We start from the raw sequence: 23,925 nt of genomic DNA on the forward strand, positions 1-23,925 counted from the left end.
GAGTCTACACTGAGAGTGAGCTCACTCTACCGTAAGCAGATTCACTGCCCAATTGCTAGGCCATCCTCCTTCTGAAGAAGAGACTTTTGCATAATTTAAACAAATGTCTTAGCAGTCCTTCCACAGAGTCCCTGAAGTTATGATGGGCCGTGTGGAGAGGCTAATGCACAGCCTTAGAGGTGACTGTCTGCTGTCACTCCTCTGACTCCTAGAACGCTGACAAGTGAAGGACAACCCCAGGGTGCCCTCCTTGTTTTCTGTAAAAAGTCAGGATCCCTTTGGTAACTTGCTTCCCACGTGTGCCACAGGTTTCCAGAGACATTCTGCACACTTGGTAACACGGAACCAATATTTTTATACTCGAATGAGTGAAATAGTTCTGAGAGTGTTCAAACCTCACAGACCATTTTCCATCTTAATAAAAAAAAATAACTGAATCCACACACTTGGGGCTAAAAGAGTGAGCCACTCGCTTTGATGGATGGATGTGTCAGTTTGCCAGAATACAATGGACTCGAAAGCAGAGTACTTCCTTCCGAGCTGATGATGTGAGACTCTTCCATGGAGGCGTCTTTGTATGGATGCTGAGGGGTAGAAACAGCTCCTCCATTAAAAAAAAGTGACATTTTTATTATCTAAAATGCAGCCGGAATAATAGCATATAAATGGGGTATGGTAAGCAAATGCAACGCTTTCCCCTCCTGTCTACAAAATAATTCTAAATTTGAAAGGCATTGCCCTCATCAAGGATGGCAACGCTCTAAAATTCATACTCATCGAATATTAAAATGCATTAAGTTCAATTTTTCAAAAAGCATTTGTTTATTGATCCGACGATTACATTATATACATTTGAGCTGCCAAATGTATATAAATAAGCAGGAAGGAACTGATGTGTTATTCATCACTAAATCCAGAGGACTTCATTTTTAATGCATAATATAGCTGAAAAAATAATTTGTGAGAATTAGAAATGTCAATATCTACCTGTTAAACATATCCACTCCCTGAGATGTCTTCTATCATCAATGAAGCATAGTGCATAAAAGTCTTCAGTACTGACCTTGAAGGTAAGTTCCAGCCCATTAAATATTTCTCTATGCACAAAATGAGAGCAGATTAAATAAAGACTAAGAATGGGGGAGGCGCTCTTTGAAGTGCGGCTGTTCCACATACAAACTATGCCACTGCAGAATGCAACACATACATTAAGACGGTCTTCCTGCAGCTACTTCTTCTCTTACTACTGATGAACTCTGTGGTCATGAGTCAAACATTCCATCTCTCTAGAACCATTTTCACACTATTAAATGAGGCTAATAAGAACAACTACTTCCTAAGGTTATTGTAAGCATCGGTGAAGTGGGCATGCAGAAAGCACCTGGTGCCTGTTGACATGCCCATCACTGGTGTCATTGACAATATTAGTCATATACAAATTGACTGTTAAATTACCATTCATTGATAGTTTCTTTGTCTTAAGGAAGGTACCAACTGGGCCTTATTTGCTTAAGTGTAAAATCGTGCATTTCAAAGCACTGAAGTCCTGTATTTGGGATTTAGGGCTGATATACAACAAAATGAAGGTCAGGACCCTGAGGCCCAAACCCAACAGTTAGGAGCGACACCCCCTGCTCAGTTTCAGCCTTACTTCTTGAAATTAAAGTCAAAAGTAGGACAGAATGCCCTTCACTTTCGACAGGATTAGTCTGTTGGCAAAGATACATATAGATGGTACCACTGTCACATGATAAATATGTCTGTCTCATTCCTGAGATCATCAGCTCACTAAAATGGCCCCCATGTTTGTTATTTCCTGAGTTTCTCTCCTGCCATACTCAAACTCTCACTTACATGAAAGACTTGGAACCCATGCTGCCATACACGATGACTGCATACTTGACCCATTTACATGATTTCCTGCGAATATAGCTATTCCTTGTACTGTCTTCAAGATACATACCTTGCAGTTCCATTGAAACTCATTTTCCCTGAAATCTGGTTGACAATATTGCCCATTAAAGTAATAGCAACATATTTAAAAGTATCAAAATGTGGCATGCTGGGGATTAATTTGGAAAGAAATGTGTAAGGCATCATCATCAACACCAAGGCAATACAACTTACTGGAAAGAAGTAAACAATCCATAAATAAATATAGAGATGCAGACTAATCAAGATCAGAATATTAAAAAATGATATAAGGAAATCTTTGGAGGTAGAGAGATGGTTCAATGGGTAAGAGCACATACTGCTTTCCACAGGACTTGAGTTGAGTCACCAGCTCCCATATTGGGCGACTCACAACTGCTTAGAATTCCCATTCCATGATCTGATAACTTCTGCTGCCTCAAGAGGCATCTAAACCTTGTTGAACATACACACGATTCATAATTTAAAATAAGATTTTTAAAAGATAAAGAATTTGCACAAAGGCAATAATTATCACAATTTCAACAAAACCTTGAAGACCTTATTCTTTTATTCTTGAGAAAACAACAAACAAAGGCTTTAGATTAGACAAACAAGCAATAGAGAAGAATGCAATTGGATCACCGGTACACTTGATTTCCAAGCTAAAAACTGCAGTGTGGGATGGGGATGAATAATGAGATTGACAGTTAAGAACAGAGTCGAGACAGAATCAGATAAATATGGACAACCAAGCAATGAGAACCACACAAAGGCAGATCAGTGAATAAAGGACAGCCTTTTCCACTGAAGACTGGTTGACAGTTACACATTCACATTTAGAAAAGGAGCTACAGTGTGTACCCATATCACATATAAAAAGAATTTCAAAATGTCAGCCAGATCAAGATTTGTTTTAAAGCCTATAAAACTTTTAGAGCAAAACAGCAACTATATTTATTACCTAACATTAGGCAAAATATCTTAGATATGACACTCAAAGCGAGCTCATTGTGTTAGTTAATTTCTCACTAGTCTGACAAAACACCCGAAAACATCAATTTAAGGAAGGGAGGAATTGGGGGCAGCTGGGGTTAACTGGAACAAGGTCTCATGGTAGAGAAGGTGTAAGATTGGCAAGAATGTGAGACAGTCGATCACATCCCAGCTGCCGTCAGGAAGCAGAGAGAGAAATGTCTCTTCTCAGCTAACTTTCTCCTTATTATTCCTCCTGGGACCCCTGGCCATGGGTGGTGCCACTCGTGAGTGGCAGGATGGGTCTTCTCTCCTCAGTTAAAGCTTTCATGAAACACTTTCACAGACACACTCACAGGTGTATCTCCTAAGTGACTTCAAATCCAGCCAAGTTGACAGTGATGATTTATGGTCCCAATCACAAAAAGGGATTAACTCTGATTCAGAAGACTTACAGATACCTGCTCTGTGAAAGACATTGTCAGGAGACAAACAAGCCACCAACTGAAACAAACTTTCTAAAGTATGTATCAGTTACACTCTTGAATCCAAAATGCACATTCAAGAACACCCATGAGTCAAAAATGAGACATCTAACGATTCAATTTTAAGATAATATCAAACATTTCAATCGACACTACTGAGGAAATTATACAAGTATCAAATAAGCATGCAAAATGATTCTTAGTGTAACTTACCATTAGGCAAATGAAATTTAAGGCCACAGTGGGAAACCATATTATATCTCTTAAGACTACTAAGATTTATAAACCAGCTCACATTAAGTGTAGAGAGCATGGAATCTCCAAGATGGGTGAAAAGGAAGATGGAAATCAAGGTGGGTTTAGTAGGTTTTGTTTTGGTTTTGTTTTTAAAGCTTACCACCTATCATTATCATATGACCCAACTGTGTTTTCTTATCTATAAATTTTTTTTCTCAGGGGAAATAATCCTCCTTAGGTCACTTGGCTGCCCTTGGACACAGCCACAGTAGCAGTACCTTTATGAATCCCGGTGGAGGTGTATCTAATTTGCTCTCAGCAGGATCAATGACCTCTTCCTCTGGGAAGAAAGGATTTTTTTCCAGAGGAGGAAGAGAAGGTAGCAGATGGAGTTAAACTAGCAGGAAAAATCTATCATTGCTCAGACTTTTGTGATACGGAAGTCAAGCAGTGAAGGACCGGGGTTCAATGCCTATGATCTAAGAAAGCAGTAAGACTGTGCTCCTCCCTCTTCGTCATGGCCTTTAATAAGACAAGATCCAAATTTTGTACAAAAGCTTGGGCATCAGAAATAGGCACACTTGAGCTTGTAGGCAGGCTCCAATGCTTGCTACCCTCTGGCATGAGATGGATCTCTCAATTTCTCTTATGTCTTTCTATTAAAGGTGCCTGGTACCTTCTATAAAGACTTTAATAAGAATGAAAGGCTAAGGTGTGTGCTGGTTTAAGTGAGAATGTCCCCCATAGGCTTGGATGTTTGAACACTCGGTCCCCAGTTGCTGGCACCATTTGGTTAAGCTTACAAGTTGTGTCTTGCTGGAAGAACTGTGTCCCTGGGGTTGGTTTCAAGGTTTCGGAAGCTTCTTGCCAGTCCTGATTTTCCATCTTCCTTTATGCCCGTGGTTGAAGAGGTGAGTCCTCAGCTTCCCACCTCTATGCCTTTGCTTTGCCATCACAAGCCCAAAGAAGCTCTTTCTTCCACAAATTGCCTTGCTCATGGAGTTTCACCTTTGCAGTAGAAAAGTAACTAAGACAGGCTATGTAGTGAGGACTTAACACAGTTCCTAGCACACAGGAGAGGGATTTCACAGACTAACATCCCTGTTTCCACCATTATGATTCCCCAATCTGGCTAGCATCCTCCCAGCTGATTCCAGCACCATACATGGCCAAATTATTGCAGGTACTTTTAAATGGGCTTTTCTGATGGTAGGGCTCCCCCGCCCCTAGTCTATCCCTATACTTCGTCAGAACAATCTTTTTAAAGGGAAAATCTAGTGGCCGCTTCTTACTTCGTTATTCAGCATGCTTCCCAGAGATGGGGAGAACTTTACTCGGCACTGTGTTTTATTATCTGTCTCTCTGCAGATCCCATGGTACAATAAGCGTGCATGCTGGGAAGTGCACTGGAATGAGGGTGGGGTAGTCTGATGTGACAGGTGGGGACAGGGGCTGGGGGCACTCCAGACGCTGGGGTGCGATCACACCGTGCACCTGCAGCCTTTCTGATTCCTGCCTTCACACCCTACTTTTGAAAGGCTTCATTATTGTCCATTCATTAGAAGACTCTCCTATCTGGATTAAGCTGGGTAAAGAAATAGTTATAGGGTTGGCAAGATGACTCAGCAGGTAAAGACACTTGCAATGCGGATCCACCAGGAATCCACATAAAGGTAAAAGAGGAGAACTGAATCCACAGAGCTGTCCTCTGATCTTCACACATGTACCATAACATATGTCTCCCCACTAATAATAATGGGTTATTAATAATAATGTATTAATTAATGATAATTAATATTTTTCTTTTCAAAAAAGGATGGCAGGAAATTGAGTGGGCCTGGTTGTGCAAATATGAAGTCCCAAGTTACGTCCTCCATCCCTAGGAGCCACGTAAATGGATAGGGGTTGTGGAATGTGTTTGTAATCACAACATTGGAAAAGCAGAGACTGGTGGATTTCTGGAGCTCACAGGCCAGCCTAGTCAAATAAGCAAGCTCCAGATTCACTGGGAGACTCTGTCTCTGAAGAGGAGGTGGAAAGTACCTGAGGAAGATGCCAAAGTTGGCCTCTGGTCTGTGTCCATGTGTGCACACAGATGGACATGCTTATACACATGTGTACCAGCACAGGAATGAACATGAATGCATATCCACACAGACAGAGATAGACGTGGAGGGAGGGATGGAGGAAGGGAGGAAGGAAGGAAGGAAGGAAGGAAGGAAGGAAGGAAGGAAGGAAGGAAGAAAAAAGGAGGAAAGAAAAGAGCACCCTACAATCGCGAATGGTCTCTGTTGAGTCATAGAACTGAGATAGCCTGGTTAATTGTGAGCAGAAAGGGGAGATGGAGGACAAAAAAAATTGAAGAGCCCAGTCGTGTCTGCAGCATTGCAAGAAGCCTACAGTGAGGAAGGTATACAGTGTGGAGGAGTAAAGACCTGGAAGAGAGGACTGGCTGGTCTATGGGCAAATGCCCTGGTTGCCATCTCATGCCAAAGTCTCTCTTCTGCCTTAGGTTTCTCTTAGTGCATGGTTCAGGAACTCAGTGTGTTCCATTGTTTATATCTGAAGTGAATGATGCACGCGCAGAGCACACGTTGCCATCTCTAGAGCTTTTCCAATTTATGCAGAATGAAGCCCAGAGCTCTGAGGGAGTGCAGTCACCCTTCCTGTTGTACAGAAATTACAGCAAGCATGAGGAAGTCTGGACAAACACTTTCAAGTTTAATGGTGAGCGAGTAAAGAGCCTAAGTTGACTTGAGTGTCTGCTTGCTTTTAACCTGCTCAGACACTATGATTTTCTGCAATTTTGGAAAATTTCCAAACTTTAAAGTTACGGTAAAATGCAATAATTGTGATAGAAAGGTTTCGCTATTAGACTTTGAAAGAATAAAATGGTATCTGAAAATGGTGAAAACATATTGATTGAAAGATATTGTTTGCCATTTGTTTGTTTGTTTTGAGATAGGGTCTTCTCATATAGCTCACTGTGGCTGGCTTTGACTTCACCGTCCCATTGCCTCAGTCTCCTCTGTTCTAGGATTACAGGACCACACCACCTGTCTGGCTTGACTGAGGGAATTCTTCATAATGCCCAACAATGATCCACATAAGAAAAAAATAGAGCATACTCTGTATATCCATTAAACTTCCAAGAAACATGACTTTAATCGAATGTATAGAATATAATGAAATAAGTACATATTTCATTTCTTTTGACACCAGAAGTGTCGATCGACCTCTGACATAGTCCCTTGTCAACTGACAGGATGACCAGGTAGTTCTCAGAGGTCTCTACTCATAGTTACCATCACAGTTTCATACATGATGAGTTTACACTTCATGAAATTTCAGTCTCTGTATTGGCGTGAGAACTACAGGACAAGGCAAGGATTAAAATTTGAACATGGAAAAATCTCTGAATTTCCTTCTTCTCATCTCTTTCACACCATAAGGATTTTTTCTACCTCTTTGATATCTTTATTGACATTGATCATCCACCAAAATCCCTTGTGAGGTCCTTTTGACATGTCTACCCTGACCCAAAATCTTATACTGTAAAAGCAAGCACAGCTACACTGAATCTAAGTTCAAGGTGAACTCGGTCTGCGGTGCCTCAGAGATTCTTAGCACATCTAGACTCCACTCAGCAGCCCCTTGACCGCATAAAGAAATATGCTGCTAAAATCCTAAAACTTCTGAGTTTTCTATTGAACTCAAAGATTCCAGCTGCTCTCCTCACAACTGTGTCTCCTGGGTACCCAGTTTTAACCCAGGAAAGTGTAGCCAGATGCCCTGCCAAATGCTTACAGTTTAAGAGTGAATAAATGAATCCCTGTTAGCTTCCTTATAGCCAGCTAGAGACCCCATTCCCAGCTGCTGGGTTCACGAACAGCTGAGTAAATACATAGCTGGTAGCTACAGCCAGAGAATCTCCACTCGGTGCTCATAGCTCGAGATGTGCCAGGCAGGGCTCCTGTTGTTTACCCACTAGCAGGTGAAAATCACCCGACCATGTTCCTCAATTCCTTACCACCTTGCCTAGAAAATGGATTGTTCTATTTCTTAAGAACTGGAGATCTAGAGGCAAGACCTTGTCGATTTCAGTAAAAGTAAATTAAAATCTTTACACTGTACCCAAAGTATAAATATTTAATCTTATCATTAATCCTAGGATGTTGAGAAACATGTTCATTCCAGCACACCACAGGTATTAACTGTAAAGCGATAATAGTTAAAGCAGCAAGCAATTGTAAATATTTGTCTTCATTTATTTTATTATGTATTTTCCTCCTGAAAAGCTACAGTGTTTATTTCATATTGTTGTTATCATTATTATTATCACTATTATTATTATCATTATTATTAGCCTACTGGGCCTATCATTCCCAACAGAAATATTCAGTATGGATAATACTATCCCATTCCTTCTAGGATACTGTAATAGTCATTCAGATTCTGTATCCCTGCTTATAATAGCACTACTGGGTCAAAGAGTTAGAAGGCTGAGCATGTCTGACTATGCTTGTTAAGAATGAATTTGAATGGGTGAGTGTACATTGGTGGAGTGTGTTAAGAAATGTCATTTGTAGAGAAAGCAGCATGTACAAGAGACAGAGAAGTAAGACAGCAGCACACGTTCCAGAAGGTTCGCTGAGTTAGGGGCAGGACAGAGCTAGGGCTGGCAGTAGACTTGAAGATAGAATTTTTTTCTAGCCTTGTGTTTCATTTCTACTTTCTGCATATGATCTGCAGTGTCCTGCTGAGCTTGAAAGCTCTGTCTGCTGTGGTTGGGGTTTCCTGCTCTCAGAGGAGTGTTGTTAGCTCACCCTCATCAGAGCTCATTCTAACCTTGTCTGAAAGAATAACTGGACGACAGATGTCATTCTTATTTTGTCCTGAGCAGAAATGACAATTCGTCTTGCTACTGACGATCTTGGCACAGACTTCCACCATCACAGGACAGAGGACCTTGAGATATCTGTTCCTAGGCAGGACCTGAGTAACTTCTGTGCCTTTTGAGACAGAATAATATTCTATAGTGTTTAGTTTGTAACAAAATATTTTTAATAGTTATTGAAAGGAACTAATATTGCTCACTAAATTTCTATATCTCTTTCATGTGTGTGTCTCTGTGTGTGTGTGTGTCTGTGCGTGTATGTGTGTGTGTGTGTGTGTGTGTGTGTGTGTGTGTGTGTGTGTGTGTACATATTCCTGTATATAGGGGATGTGTTGTGGAGGCCAGATAACAACCTTAAGTGTTGTTTCCCAGGTACCGTTCATCTGTTTTTGAGACTGACCTGGAACTCACCCAGCAGGCTAGACTGGCTGACCAGTGAGTTTCACTGACCCGCATGTCTAGACCTCCCCAATTCTAAGATTACAGTTGTGTATCACTATGCCTGCCTTTTCTCCCATGGGTGTGGTGACCAAACTCAAGTCCCTGTGCTTGCAAAGCAAGTGACTGTCTGAGTCATCTGTTTAGCTTATCATGAAGTTTGTAAAGACTGTGTCTTTGTGTGTGTGTGGTGTGTGTGTGTGTGTGTGTGGTGTGGTGTGTGGTGTGTGTGTGTGTGTGTGTGGTGTGGTGTGTGTGTGTGTGTGTGTGTGGTGTGGTGTGTGTGTGTGTGTGTGCGTGTGTGTGTGGTGTGTGGTGTGTGTGTGTGGTGTGTGGTGTGTGGTGTGTTGTGTGTGTGTGTGGTGTGTTGTGTGTGTGTGGTGTGTGGTGTGTGTGTGTGTGTGGTGTGTGGTGTGTGGTGTGTGTGTGTGCGTGTGTGTGTGTGTGGTGTGGTGTGTGGTGTGTGTGTGTGGTGTGTTGTGTGTGTGTGTGTGCGTGTGTGTGTGTGTGGTGTGTGGTGTGTGTGTGTGTGTGTGTGGTGTGTGGTGTGTGGTGTGTGTGTGCGTGTGTGTGTGTGTGTGTGTGTGTGTGTGTGGTGTGTGTGTGTGTGTGTGTGTGTGTGTGTGTGTGTGTGTCCAGTGACAGGCCTTGTTCTATCTTGTACCTGCCTTCAGCTGTATGACATCATCCTATAGTTTTGTGAATTTTTTTGTCACAGACAAAAAATGTGAAGTTGTTCTCAGTTCCTAAGTCTTAGGACTTAGGACAATTTATACAGTTTTGTCTGAGTTTCGACCACCTGTAAAAAAGGATCTTGGTCCGTATTTTGTACTTTCCATTGTTTGGTATTCCTGTGGTGATCAACTGTTGTGAAAAGGGTGCCTGCCATTCACCTCAGTGGCTTGATTAGTAGTGAATCAGTTCAGAATGGCATGGATGATGCTGGGATGGGTTGGCTAACACATGCCCATTCAGCAGGAACTCCATGAAGAATGATGGTGCTAAGAGCTTGCATAAGACCTTGCAGCCTTGGTCCCATATTCAAGAAGGGAAAAGCAGATCCTGGAGTGTCACTGTTGTCCAGTTGTGTGGTAGTCATATGTCAGAATTTATATGATCAACAAAAGCTATAAAGTCAGTATAATGATGGCCATTTAACATGTGAAGAAAGTAAAAAAAAAACAGTGAGAATATATTGTAGCCAAGGCCAGGCTACCTATTGATAACATTTTGTGTATTTTTGCATATATTGCAATCATGTGTGTGAGAGAGAGAGAGAGAGAGAAAGAGAGGGAGAGAGAAAGAGAGAGAGAGAGGCACACACAAATGTGCATATTTGTATACATGCACAAAGGCCTTGTGCAAGTGTGAATATTGAAGTCAAATCCAGGCCTGAATACCAAAGTGTCTGCATCAAGAGAGCATCAGAATGCTCGTGTGTACTCTGGCATCTGTATTCTACCTGCCTCACTCAATTGGTCTAAGGGCAAAAGAAACAAACAAAAACAAAAAAAAATTAACTTAGGTATTTGGACTCAATTTGCGCATCTGTAAAGTAGTGATTACCTGCCTTCTAGCCCAGGACATGTGCAAACTGGAATTTCCTTCTCTTCTTGACCAAAGCATTCATCCTAAGCTCATACCTAGGCTGATATCTTCAGCCCCAACATGCATCTAGAAACTTCTTGGAAGCACAGACCAGGACATATTGCTACACTGTGAGGGAGAAATGATTGGCACTGAAGTGACTTGACCACAACAGGGGACTTAGAACCCACCACCCCACCTTATCCCCACTCCCAAGGCCTGAATCTAATCCAAGCTCTCCTAGAGGAATTTAAGGCATAGCTTTCTCTCCCCTGAAATTTGATATTCTCTGTCAAGATGCTTACATCACAGGCCATGCAGCTCTTTGTCAATGCACTTTGAAAATTCCAAATGGAGGTCATGCTGTGAAAGGAGGGGTGAGTTTTGCTACTACCCAAGACCAATATAGGTCATCAATTTAAATTTGGTCTCCTTTTTCCTCTGTTTTAACTTTCCTACTTATCTCTGCTTTCTCTGGGTGTTTTTTAATTAACATTTTAATTCTTTGTCTATCAAATCAGTAAAAAAAAATCTGTAATCACAAACATATTCAATTTATATCTTCTTGTTCATCCATTTGTTAATTTTTTTAGGTTTTCTTACATAACTATTATATATGTGTACATATATAGTATATATTCATGTATCTAGCTAGAAGTAAACTCATATGATATTGAGTAATCTAGCACACTTGACTGCCTTATCAAACGCACATGGTGGCCTGACTCTAGTTCTGAAAAATACTCAGGGCTACGGGAAACTAGTAATCAAAATAACTGACCACACTGATGACAGGAAATGGGGTTTGAGGGCCATCCTTTCCAGGTCTGGTGGGCGAGCCCAACTGCTTTCCGTTCCAAGGGTTATCACGAATTTGGGTTCACTTCCTCGTTCTCTGGCTCCCCTGCTTTCTATAGGGCCTACATACCTCGGTCAAAGTGAAAGACAATCAAAGATGACATTGAAGATGTGTTCATCTCTAATTGCTGAAGCATAAATACACCTGAAGGAGCAGACAATTTGGAATTATTTTCCATTTTAAAATAGGAAGATTGGCCACCTACATAGTTTAATGGTAGCGCTCTTAGCCTAGCATGCAGGAGATCCCCAGTTCAATCCCATGTTCTACACAAATGAATAAGTAACTACATGTCAAGGCCGAAATTAATGAACCAGAAGACTTCCAAAGGATCTTGAGAACTTTCTTACATCTAATATCAATGTTTATGTGCTGTACTGAATTTATACACAGGCTCCTGTAGCATTCCTGGGGAGTCATTACACCATGCATGATGTACTAGGTTCAGCCCCAACACTAATAAGTATCAAGGTGTTTTACAAAGTTGCGCTGGACTTTTGTCATGTGTTACATTTAGACTTGTCTGCTTAATCACCAGGTTAAGATACTTGATGGACAGATAAGTTGCTTAGCTTTATGCAGACAGAGTATCATAACATCCCCTATCCCAGTTTGATAGCCAAACCTTTTCAGTCAACAGCATAATATTTATATTTTACGCAAGTAAAGAGATATAAATCAACTTTCTCTTCAAGTTTATGAACACTTATAAATAGCACTGCCTCTATGTGTATATGTGTGCCTGTGTGTGTGTGTGTGTGTCTGTGTGTGTCAGTGTGTATGTATGTGTATGTAGACTCAAAAAATAAATATGAGATGGGCCCATCTCTTACAGGATCAGAGAACTTCAAAATGGCCATTTCCCCTCCCCAATCATAGATAGTTCCACGCTATGGGTGGAAGCATTCAGGTTAGACAAATGACACCCAAGAGCCTGTGTTTGACAACTGAGGAAGCAATTGGGGTGACGTGGCACTTAGAAACATCCAGTGTTTGTGCAAGAGGTCCATTCACGAGAAACCCAAAATGAGCACACGATGTCTGAGGTATTCATCAAGATGGTTATCTCTTCATTTCTTAAAACTGGTGCTAGAAATTGACCTCACTTTATATATTACATATGGTGAATTCAGGGCCTGGCTTCCTAGGGCTGTGTATTCAGGTTCCCATCAAAAATGAGAATTCAGGCTTCAAACATCGTATCTATTGTTCATCTCTGTATAACACATACCGTATGCATTTGAACACATAAAGGAAAAATGAAGAGGTTTCCTTGATTCTGACACATTTAACAGTAAGACTGACCTCTTTTGATATAATAGGAAAACACTCTATATCTTTTAATAGATAAATTAGGGAGCAGGTGAATCCAATTGCCACAATGCACATAGTTTCCTGAGTTCTGCCGAATGCCACATAGATAATTGTCCCTGGTATTGTTTTGGACTCTCTGTTTGATTTTTAAATGGATGCCTTCATTATTTCTATCTTCCTCCTGTTTGTACAGCCTGAAAAGGCTTATGTGTGCAATTTGAAACATGCAATTGCCCAAGTCTTTTACTATGCATGCATTTAGGGGAATGCTTTGGGGAAGCCTTGCCTGTGAAGCTACGGCTCCTCTTTAAGAATGGTATGCTTCAGAATGCACAAACCCCCCTGTGTCAGTTTGGGATTGGGGTCAGTCAGGCCACGGTGGGATTCATGAGTCATCTCTTCCACACCCATTACAGGCAAATCAAGCTGAAAACCAAACCCATTTGGCACACTGACTCAGAGCGAGACTTCCTCAAATGGTGAAAGGAAGACTTTTAAAGCCACATCTGCTAAGACCTACCTAACCTCTGTGTCCCTCCGGCAGGTAGGAGCACAAGAACCAGTAGCCAGGGCCATACTGCTACTGTCCAATATATGTGTCTGGTCCTACTCACCAAATCCTTAACTGGTTTGGGTTTATTTTGCCCATATTGATATTAGGTGGCCAATGAAATCCTATTCACTGCAGTTTTTCCTAAGCTAATTTTCCTAACAGGCCTCATTGAGGAGAGAGACCACTCCATTCCCAGCAGGTCCCTAATTTACCAGCAAGGGTCTCTGGGAAGGATTGTTATTTATTCTATACTTGGCCTTAACTAGATAATTGTGTGTGTGTGTGTGTGTGTGTGTGTGTGTGTGTGTGTGTGTGTGTGTGTGTAGAGGCCAGAGGTCAATCTTGGGAGTCATCCTTCAGCATGTCATCCTTTTTAGTTTGGGCGACAAGTAGATTAACATAGGCAGAATTGGCTAGCAAATTCACACAGGTTCTAGCCAAGAACCTGTGTGTCTCCCTCTCTCCGGTGCTGGGATTACAAGCATGTGTCACAGCACCTGGCTAGTTACACCGATTCTGAGGACTATAGTCCTAATGTGTGCAAGTCAAGCACATTATTGAATGTGCTTCCCCAGCCCTAACCACATAATCCTACATATTTGATTTAATTCTAGCAAGAGAGGAGAAAATGTATCTAAAAATATAAGAGAAGAGTTCTACAGCAAAAATTAATATATAGAGAAGACTGAGAAGTGGATCTTTGGCAATTGAGGCTTCTTCTACATTTTATCCGGTTTTAGTATTTAAAAGATAAAGGGACAAACAGTAAAAAAAAATCTGTGATAATAACTTACAACACAAAGATGTTAATTTGGGGCATCAGCAACTTAGAGTTGGGGCCTAAAGTTTTGAAGATGCAGAGCCCATGTTTGCGACAGAAATTGGCATCAATTTCAAACCGCTACCATTTTAGGGTGCTATATGTAATCCCCATAGTAACCACAAAAAAATGCACATAAAATATGTGAAAAACAAGATAAGAAAAGAATAAAACTATATCACTACCAAAAAAAAAATTCTAAGCCCACAGGAAAGTAGTAAGAGAGAAAAATGGGGACAAAGAATTTTAAGATAGAGAGAAAGACAGAGACAAAATGGAAAAGGTCCTTTGAAAGCATAAGCACTTGCAGGGTTAAGAGATGCAATGGAATAGTATTCATCCCTGAAAAGGAAGCAAACGATGCTGCATGCATCATATACTTCCACTCAAGTGAACCGTGAGGAGGACACTATGTTAAATAAAATAAGTAGGTTATAAAAAGACATGCTGTGTAATGTCACTTACTTAAGAGCTCTAGACCCATTCCATTAAAGACAGGAAACAGTGGTAACCACTTGCCAAAGACTGAAGAGGGGAGGGACACTGAGTCACTCTTTAATGGGAATGGAGTTTTAACATGGCCAGAGGAAGAGAATCCTGAAGGGCTTGTTGTAGAGGCTTCCACAGCGCAAGTCTAGTTCAAGACTGACCCAGGAGGACTACTGTGGCTTCAAGGACAACCTGGAGGGTGACACGTGCAACAATTGAGAACATAACATAAGTACTAATATCTAGTTATAGGTCGTTAAATCATATATTAAATATACCACAATATATTAAATATAATTACCAACTACCTTCACAAATACTGGTTCAGACAAAACCAACCAAGACAAAGAAAGCCATCTGAGCTTGCCCTTGAGAAGCTGGGGAAGCAAAACTCAACAGCAGGCAGTGGAGCTGGCCCAGTGTTTAGAAAATGGTTCTAGAAAATGCTACATCCTTTTGGGGGGAGGTGGCTAGCAGAGGATGTGTCAATTCTGAGAGTAGCTTTGCCTCACATCTACACTTCAACATCTACACTTCAAACACATTGTTTGACCAGTGAGAGCTGTCCAAAACACCAACAAGAGTGATAGACTATGAACACTTTCCTGAAGGTACTACAGTGCTGAAACAAATAAAGCAGTTGGGGGTCACCTGAGCCCTTGGCCATTTTGTAGTGGCTGTTTGTTTCTCTGGATTCACCGAAGTCTGTTTCACTGAAGCCTTGTTTTCACTCAGAACTATTTCTTCATCCTGGTTAAAATCAGGGAAGCAGAGATGTGATCTAGCTAGGAGGTAAGCTCACACCCAGGCTAGCCTAGTGGAGTGACATCTTCCTAAAACTGAGGAGAACTCAAGTGACCAAAGAGAACCCACATGTGTCCAGGGGACCCAGCAGGAGTACCCAGGAAGCTTAGCACATGGGTCCTGCTCTGAGGCCTTTGAGCTACCTGTTTCAGGTTTTGTCCAGATGTTTTCCATGTTTGCTTTTATCCTATGAGCATACTCTTTAGGAACCTGATGACCTCCTTTTTATCCAGCCGCAGTAAATTTCTGATGCCCACAACCAGTGGAACCAAAGAATGATAATAAGAAATTAAAATTTCTCAAGCAATTTTAGAGACAAGTTCTCAAAAGTGAGCAGTTTTTGTCATTGACTAGATGTTAAACAGGCTTTTGCTTCTGTCCTGTCCAGAAGTCAGAAATGCCAAAATTGTTTGGGTGATCTGGCCCCTCACCTTATCTTTCTTCTTTTACAGAACTTACTGGACGCTATAAATGAGGGTGTGACAAAACCCCAATCCAGATACCTGGGATGAAGAGGTACACAGAGAGACCTGGTGGTTGGGCAGTTAGACTGCACAAGTTCACCCCTCTTTCTTTAACCAAGAAAAGCCTTATTACACTCAAGATCATCAGTTTTCAAGATGTGGTTCATGGCCTCTTTGGCAAACTTTTATCTCCAAAAATACTTACATTATGATTCATAACAGTAGCAAAATTAGTTATGAAGTTGCAACAAAACTAACTGTATGGTTGGGGTTTAGCACACCATGAGGAACTGTAAAAGGGTGGCAGCATGAGGAAGGTTGAGGATCACTGAGCTAGATGATAACCCCCAAGGACAGCCATTCTTGGAAGCTGCTTTTACTCTACAGAAGCTCTGTTTACATTCTGTCTCTTAACTTCTCACTTATGAACACACACACACACAACACACACACACACACACACACACACACACACACACCCCAAAATCGTTTCTAGAACATCACCTGTCATCAGAGAAACTCGCTCTTGGACTTGTGATGCAAATGACCTGGGAGCTACTGTTCAAGGTCGGTTTCGTTGGCTATTGATTTTCTGGGATCCTAGATGCTATAAGCAAGGGCCCCAATTGCTCTCAAGGAGTCCAGTTTTCCAGTGCCACTGATTCACGAGGTTTTTCTGTTCTTCCTTGCTCATTTATTAAGTCATAAGTGCATCTAGTCTTTGCTTCCTGCTGATATTTTTCACTGATAAATCATCACTGTGTGCATGACAAAGTGAAGTTTGGTCAATGGATGCATTGGACACAGGTTCAGTGAAGTTAGTGCACATTTCCATTATTTCTCCAGCTGAGACTTTGAAGAGATGATGTTAAAACTCCTCTTCAGTAATTCTGAAATGTATGCTCCATTATTACTACATGTTATCTCTCTCATGACACTCAGTTGTAGGAACTCATCCTCCCAAGTCTAACTGAGAGCTTCTGCTTTTGAGTCTGCATCTTTCCTTAGTCCCCTTCTTTTCTACCATTCCTCTGGTACCCACAATGCTTCCCAGGTTCTAGGACATAGACAATTCTTATTTTCCCCACAAGTGAGATCTTACAGCATTTGCTTTTCTGCCCCTAGCTCATTTCAGTCATCATAATGTTCTTTAGTCTCATTTATACTCTTGGAAACTGTATAAGCTGCCACATTTGCATTTGCAAAGAAGGAACCACTTTTCTTCATCAGGATACTTCCCACTAAAGGACAATGCATGGCAAATTCAGCATCCTCCATATTCTAGCAATGAGTATTAGAAGTCAGGATAGTGCCAAGGATCCAGAAGTCTTGATCTTTGAAATATAAATCCTAATAAATCCTTGATTTCTTCTTTTGAAAGGCTGTATGCTAGGGCATTTTATAGGTGAATCATTAGTTCTCAATCTGCTGTCCTTTATCTATCTGTTAATACTTGTGTGCTTTCCACAACTTGCTATTGTAGACAAAGTGGAATTATTTATTCCTTCATTAATTGCTCACTTACCAATATTGTACATAGGCCCAAGAATTCAAGTGTGTGAAAATTGTTGCCGGAGTTAGTCTTGGGAAAAACTACAAACACACCTGCCATTTCCCATCCTGTTCAGATTTCCTATTCATCCCATTATGCCACACTTGCCCCTCCATTTCTTCCCCCTCTCTATGGACATTATGACATCAGGCTCCCCGCAAAGCATTTCTGACTCTAGACTTGTTTGGAGGACATTTGTGAACTTGGACATATTCCCATGGCTCACACAACCAGAATCTCATTCTTTATGAAGTCCCACTCCCCACAAATAAGGAGTTGTGCCTTCCCCCTTGAGTCCCCCTGTTCCAGCCCAGTAGGAAGCCTCTGGTAGATGCTCTTGAGTGAGCTCCTGAGTATGGTGATGGTTGGAGGAGATTCATGCCTGAGATGTTAATGGGAGGGCAGAAGGAAAGGACAGAACATAAAGCTAAAAAGAAGTTCAAGGGAAATGCCAAGAAAAGGTACAAAATTAAGTAAAAATATAAAGGCTTAGATAACAAGTGAAACAAAGTATCAACAAAGCAGAATAATAATTCCAAAAGTGATAAAAGGGTAAGAAAGCATAAGGGGGGACATGACATACCTCAATATGTTGGTAGTCTACTGGCAATAGGGCCAGTAGGCCAGGAAGGTGTGGAGGGTCCAAAGTCTTGGAGGACTTTGTCATGCTCAAGAAGTTTGTATACAATGAGAAGCGGGATAAACATTGTAGCCTGCTGGGAGTCATTTGTGCAAAAGGACTCAACTGAGAAAACATCTTCACAAGATTTGACCCTCAAGTCTGTGGGCCATTTCCTTAATTAATGATTAGTGTAGGAGGGTCCATTGTGAGTGGTACCATCCCTAGGCAGGAATTCCTGAGATCTATAATCAAGCAAGCTGAGCAAGCTGTGAGAAGAAGACAGTAAGCAGTGCTATGTCATGGTTTCTGCTTCAGTTTCTGCCTTCACGTTCCTACCCTAAGTTGCTCCCCTAGCTTTTTTTTTTAACTTTCTTTGATGAAGGATCATGATGCAGAAATGTACGTGAAATAAATCCTTTCCCAAGTTTGCCCTTGGTAATGGTATTTTATCACAGCAACAGAAACTCTAAGTAAGACATAGGCTAATGTGAAATAATCACAGGTCAGGTAGCTTAAACAGCAGACATTCATTTTCTCACAGCAGAAGCCTAGGGTCTAAGACCAAGGAGTGGAAATACTAGTTTCTTCTGAGGCATTCCTCTGTGGGCCACAAATGGTTGTTTTCTGTCTGTCTCCTCTTGTCTTTTTTCTTCTGTACATGAACATGGATCCACCCATATTTCCTCTTCTGATAAGTGCACATTTACCACGGATTAAAAGCCTAAATGTCTTCCTTTAACTTACTTCTCAAAGGGGTGATCTCTCTATGCTGAGAGGCTGGAATCAGGCTTTCAACCAATTGAGAAGTGGGAGGGATGCTATTCAGCCAGAACGGTGAACTCCTGGCTGACAATGGGCTCTGAACCTAGGACACACACTTTCTCTGCTCAAATCCACACTTTCTTATTTTATAGCTCTACCACTTTGGAAAGTTACTAAATATTCTTATATTCAGTTCCCCTATACTATACCACTTTCTGTTGTCATAAAAGAAGCACCCAATGCAGCATAATTTATAAGGAAAAATTAATTTTTACAGTTGTAGAGACTGGAAGGTCCAAGGATAAGAGCTATATCTGATATAGACTTTCTCATGGCTATACACACACACACACACACACACACACACACACACACACACACATTCATTCCCTTCACCTTCTAAAGCTACTAACTCCATCATTGGGCCCCATCCTCATGACTTTACACGATCCTAGTTACCTGCTAAGGCCTCTCTTCCAAATACATTGATATATAACCCTGTGAATTCAGTTTCCTCAAACTTGAACTCTGGGTAGGCAAACATGAAAGTTACAGACTTCCATCTGCACAGCAGTATTTGTAACTACTTTTGGGGGTGTTTATAAAGAGAGCATTACTGAGCAAATTTACAATATTGTTTTCAAGGAATATGAAGAGGCACTCTGTGGTGACCATGTTCCTGAACTGAGGCTTGAGTGTCAATGTCACAGAGAAATGTGGTGTCAGGTGCACTATTTCCTCTGCAGCTTAGGGGTGCAGCTGCCACATTTGCACTTGCAAAGAAGGGGACATTTTTCTTAATCAGGACACTTCTCACTAAAGGACAATGCATGTCCGTGATGTGGTGAATTCAGCATCCTACGTATTCTGGAAATGAGCATTAGAAGTTATGGTAGTGCCAAGGATCCAGAAATCTCGATCTTTGAATTATATCCTATTGTTTGTAACCGAGAAAAAAAATTGTCAAAGTTGTCATTGATTTATTTCCTGTTTTTTCTTGGATCCAGGAGATAAAGGAGCCATTGACTCAATGCTTTCCTCAAAAGTCAATATCATCACCATATATAGTAAGATTTGAGCCAGGTAGGCAGATTATTATGGGCTAATAATCTTTTCTTTAAAAAAAATCATAAAATCAAACTAGACTTGTCTATGATATCAGTTTTTTATAATATCCCCAAACTGTATGCTTTTTGTAACATCATTGTCAATACTAAACTCTGAAACAGTGCATGGTCAGTAGTATTCTGGTGTAATAATTTCACTGGACGATATCTTTGTTGGCAGTGCAGCCTTTGAATCATCTGCTACTGGGTTTACTGGTAATGTCTGCTGCTGCTGCTTGGTGGCTGCAAAGCAACCATGCACAGAGAGAGCCATTTCATCACGAGCAATATGAGAAGTCACCAGCGGAAGACATCCCCACCCCAAGCATCCTGTGATGAAGGATAACATTCATCTCAAAACAACTCAGTCACAGGACACAGCACCAGCGCAGGAAGTGGAGCTACTCTTGCAGATGGTTGGTTCAGCCCCACACCATCTGTGGAGGAGCACTAGTCATAAGTCGAGCAAGAAATGCCTTAGACCGCTGGAAGGATGAACAGTGGGCTGGTTGATGAAAGTTCACCAGACTTGAAATGGAAGGTCCCAGGACCTACACACAACACAATCACCTAGATAAATACAAACAAGATATGTTTCTTTTTGAGTCGGTTCTTCTCCAGAGAGATGTTGGAACTAGAGTCTCTCTTCAGGGAAGGAACTGTGTTATGTATATAGCTGAAAACATTAACAATTTTCACAGCTATTTCATATAGAGACAGTTGAATACGCACTCCGGTTAGCACTCTCAGCTCCAGCATCTCGGACATGCTACCTCGATTACACTTTCCTGGGTCAACTAAGAGCAGGTCCATGAGTGTAGCTGGATGTGGGCTGTAGGATTATATAAAACTGATATAATAAGACAAGGCTGCATGTGTGTTTGTTTTACTATCCTACTCCTGAGTCTTGAAGTTCATGGCAATATTGGAAGACAGATCTCAAATTTACAGTATTTCACTGGGCCACACAAGTTATGGAGCTGATTCTGCCTTGATTTTATGGTTCTTGACAATCAAGCCTCATAGTGGGAGGCATTTCAAAGACCAGACATCATTCCAGGGTACAAAGTTTCATCCTACACAATGGTGTGGATAAGGTGAAGCAACAGAAGTTAGAATAATCCATGTGAAACATGTATAGGTAAAGGACCAGGGATAGTATTCATGGGAAAAGGAAAGGCAATCTCATGATCCAGGGAGAACTAGGAACCAGCCTGTGGCCTGCATTTACTTTGACATGCTTAAGAAAAAAATCCTTTGTTATTGATTCAAAAAGACAGTTTCCTGTACACTCAGAGTAGGGTGTGCATATTAAAAAGCAAACTTCTTCAAAATCTTGGGTTTCTCTGGGACCCCAGGATAGTAATCACAGTATTCAAAAAGGGGTTGAGAAAGAAGATAAAAACATCAATCACTTGATCATAGTTTATGGAATCCCAAAGCTCTACTAGAGTTCTTCCAGGGTGGATACTCAGGGACTTCAAGGCTTCTTTTTGTCTCACACATGCTCTCTGTCTGAACTGCCAAGGATCAGGGGAGCTCAGCACTCCTATTTCTGAGAACACTCAGAAGCAGCTGTCCATCCCTCTCAGGAATCTCTAGCAAGCTACTTGATTGACTCTCCGTCCTGGGGAGGTGACCTTGCCATAGTAGCATCACAGGCAACGCACCAACAAGGATGTGGGTGCCTTTAGAAAGGAAGGACAGAGCCTGCCTCCCCACCACCTCTCTCTTTCTGTGTGTGTGTGTGTGTGTGTGTGTGTGTGTGTGTGTGTCTGTGTGTCTGTGTGTCTGTGTGTCTGTGTTGTGTGTGTGTTTCTGTGTGTTTGTGTTGTGTGGTATGTGTGTGTATGTGTCTGTGGTGTGTGTGTGTGTATGTGTGGTATGTGTATTTGTGTGTGTGTATGTTGTGTGGTATGTATGTGTATGTGTATGTGGTGTGTGTGTATGTATGTAGTGTGTATGTGGTGTGTGTGTGTATGTGGTGTGTATGTGGTGTGTGTGTGTGTATGTATGTGGTGTGTATGTGGTGTGTGTGTGTGTGTATGTGGTGTGTATGTGGTGTGTGTGTGTGTGTGTATGTATGTGGTGTGTATGTGGTGTGTGTGTGTATGTGGTGTGTGTGTGTGTGTGTGTGTGTGTGTGTGTGTGTGTGTGTGTGTGGTCCAGAGGCAAGTAATTCTAAGCTATGATCCTGGGTACACCTCACCCCTAGCTATGTTACCAGGGCAAGCTACCTTAGTTCTCAAAATAGACTTAGTAGTATCTCATATTTTGCAATACTGAGGGAAACTATGGGGATTCATTTCTCATTCATGTAAATATCTGATCTTTGGAAAGTTACCATTCATGGAGATTTTGTAATTTCCCAAGAACCTATACCTGAGCAGAACCTGTGACTGTGTACATGTGTGAAAATGAGTGTGTGTGTGTGTGTGTGTGTGACTGAGAGAGAGAGAGAGAGACAGAGACAGAGAGACAGAGAGACAGACAGACAGAGACAGAGAGAGACAGAGAGACAGAGAGAGCTAAGAAGTGGTCATTTCTGTAATGAGAAGCAAGGTTTTTTTAAGCTCCCTGAACCTGTACACATTTGTAGATGAGGCACTGCAGAGAGCAGAGATGAGCAGAGTTTATTGCAAACACCTAAAGATTTCATGAGAAAAAAAAGGGAAGGAGGCCTCTGCCCTATCTTTCCATCCAAATTCTGTTCATGTTTTGTGGCAAACACTACAAGACTCATGGGGGAAAAAGAGCTTTCCCTAACCCATCTCTCCAGCCTGGATTTTGTTCTTGAACACTCACCCTGCAGTCAGGCAGGAGTGAGTGGGCCTGGATCACAGTGTTCAGTACCTCACAGGTCCAATCTGTGCTCCGTCTAGACAGACAGCTGGAAACTGGCAGCAGGGGATACCAGACACTCCAGAGTGCGGGGCGTGCTGCAACAAAAATGTTCTCTTCTTGTCTTGCTGACTGGTGCCTCCACAAGATTGTCTAAGGAGTAGCTGAGGGCTGACACTCCTTTAAAATTCTGAGATCAAAGTTTATAATCCAAGAGAGCTTTGTGGCTACTGGTGGTTTCTTTGTCAGGCCCCTCAGTGTTCTGATAGCAGGAAGTCAGACCTCCATGGTGACACCTGTCATGCAAGCTTCCAGGGTGGGGTTCTGCCCTTTTCAACTTCTCCTTTTTCAATCACAAATTCACTCCCATATCAGCTACTAGGAGCCTCTGGGATTCTGTTCCTCTAGGATTTTGGCCTGTGTGTTGTCTCAGCAGGTGCCAGTCAAATCCTTTATGACCTGGCCCCTTCTTGCCTGCTCTCTTATCTTTTCATCTGTCCTACACTTCATGGTTTGCCTTGTGGCAGCACCACATGCCACGTCCCTTCAGTAACGGCATCCCCACCTGTCATCAAGTGAACAGAATCCTCCATTGCTACCCCACCCCCGCCCTCTAAGGCCATGCATTGTTGTGACCACCTAAGCACACCAAGGCAGTGCAGTGGTGCTTAAGCCTCACCCCTTTCAGATCCCCTTGGGCTTGCAGGCAGGACATGAGCAGCTGTCTTTTTCCTCTCATACATAGATGAAGTTCAGTGTATACATCTAAAAGAAAACAAAACCTGACCATGTAGGCTCCTGTGGTTTGTTCTGAACTTCTGCCCTCACTACTCACTCTCCAGGGAAAAGCCAAGTTGGTCTGCCCACAACACCAGCCTAATTGAGTCACTGCATGCTTAGAACATTTTAGCAACATCTCATACTCCTTGAGGTAGAGTTTCAAATCCCCATCATGCCTGAAAAATCCTACTAGACTTGACCTTCCCACAACACTCAGAACACCCTTAGCCCACCCTTAGCTTTTTTCTCCAGAAAAAAGCAAGCCACTCCAAGATTAATAGCTTAATTAATATTGCTGATTGCATGATTAATATTTTATGCCATTGATGTCTAGACTTATGCACGTACTGTGGTCAGGTATAGGTCAAGAAACACCTTTAATGAGCTTTATGACCTTAAATGTTTGAGACTGGTTTGCTAGAATTCTGG

This window comes from Rattus norvegicus, chromosome 6, assembly GCF_021556685.1.
Source record: "Rattus norvegicus strain SHRSP/BbbUtx chromosome 6, alternate assembly SHRSP_T2T, whole genome shotgun sequence".
In the NCBI taxonomy this organism is placed as follows: domain Eukaryota; kingdom Metazoa; phylum Chordata; class Mammalia; order Rodentia; family Muridae; genus Rattus; species Rattus norvegicus.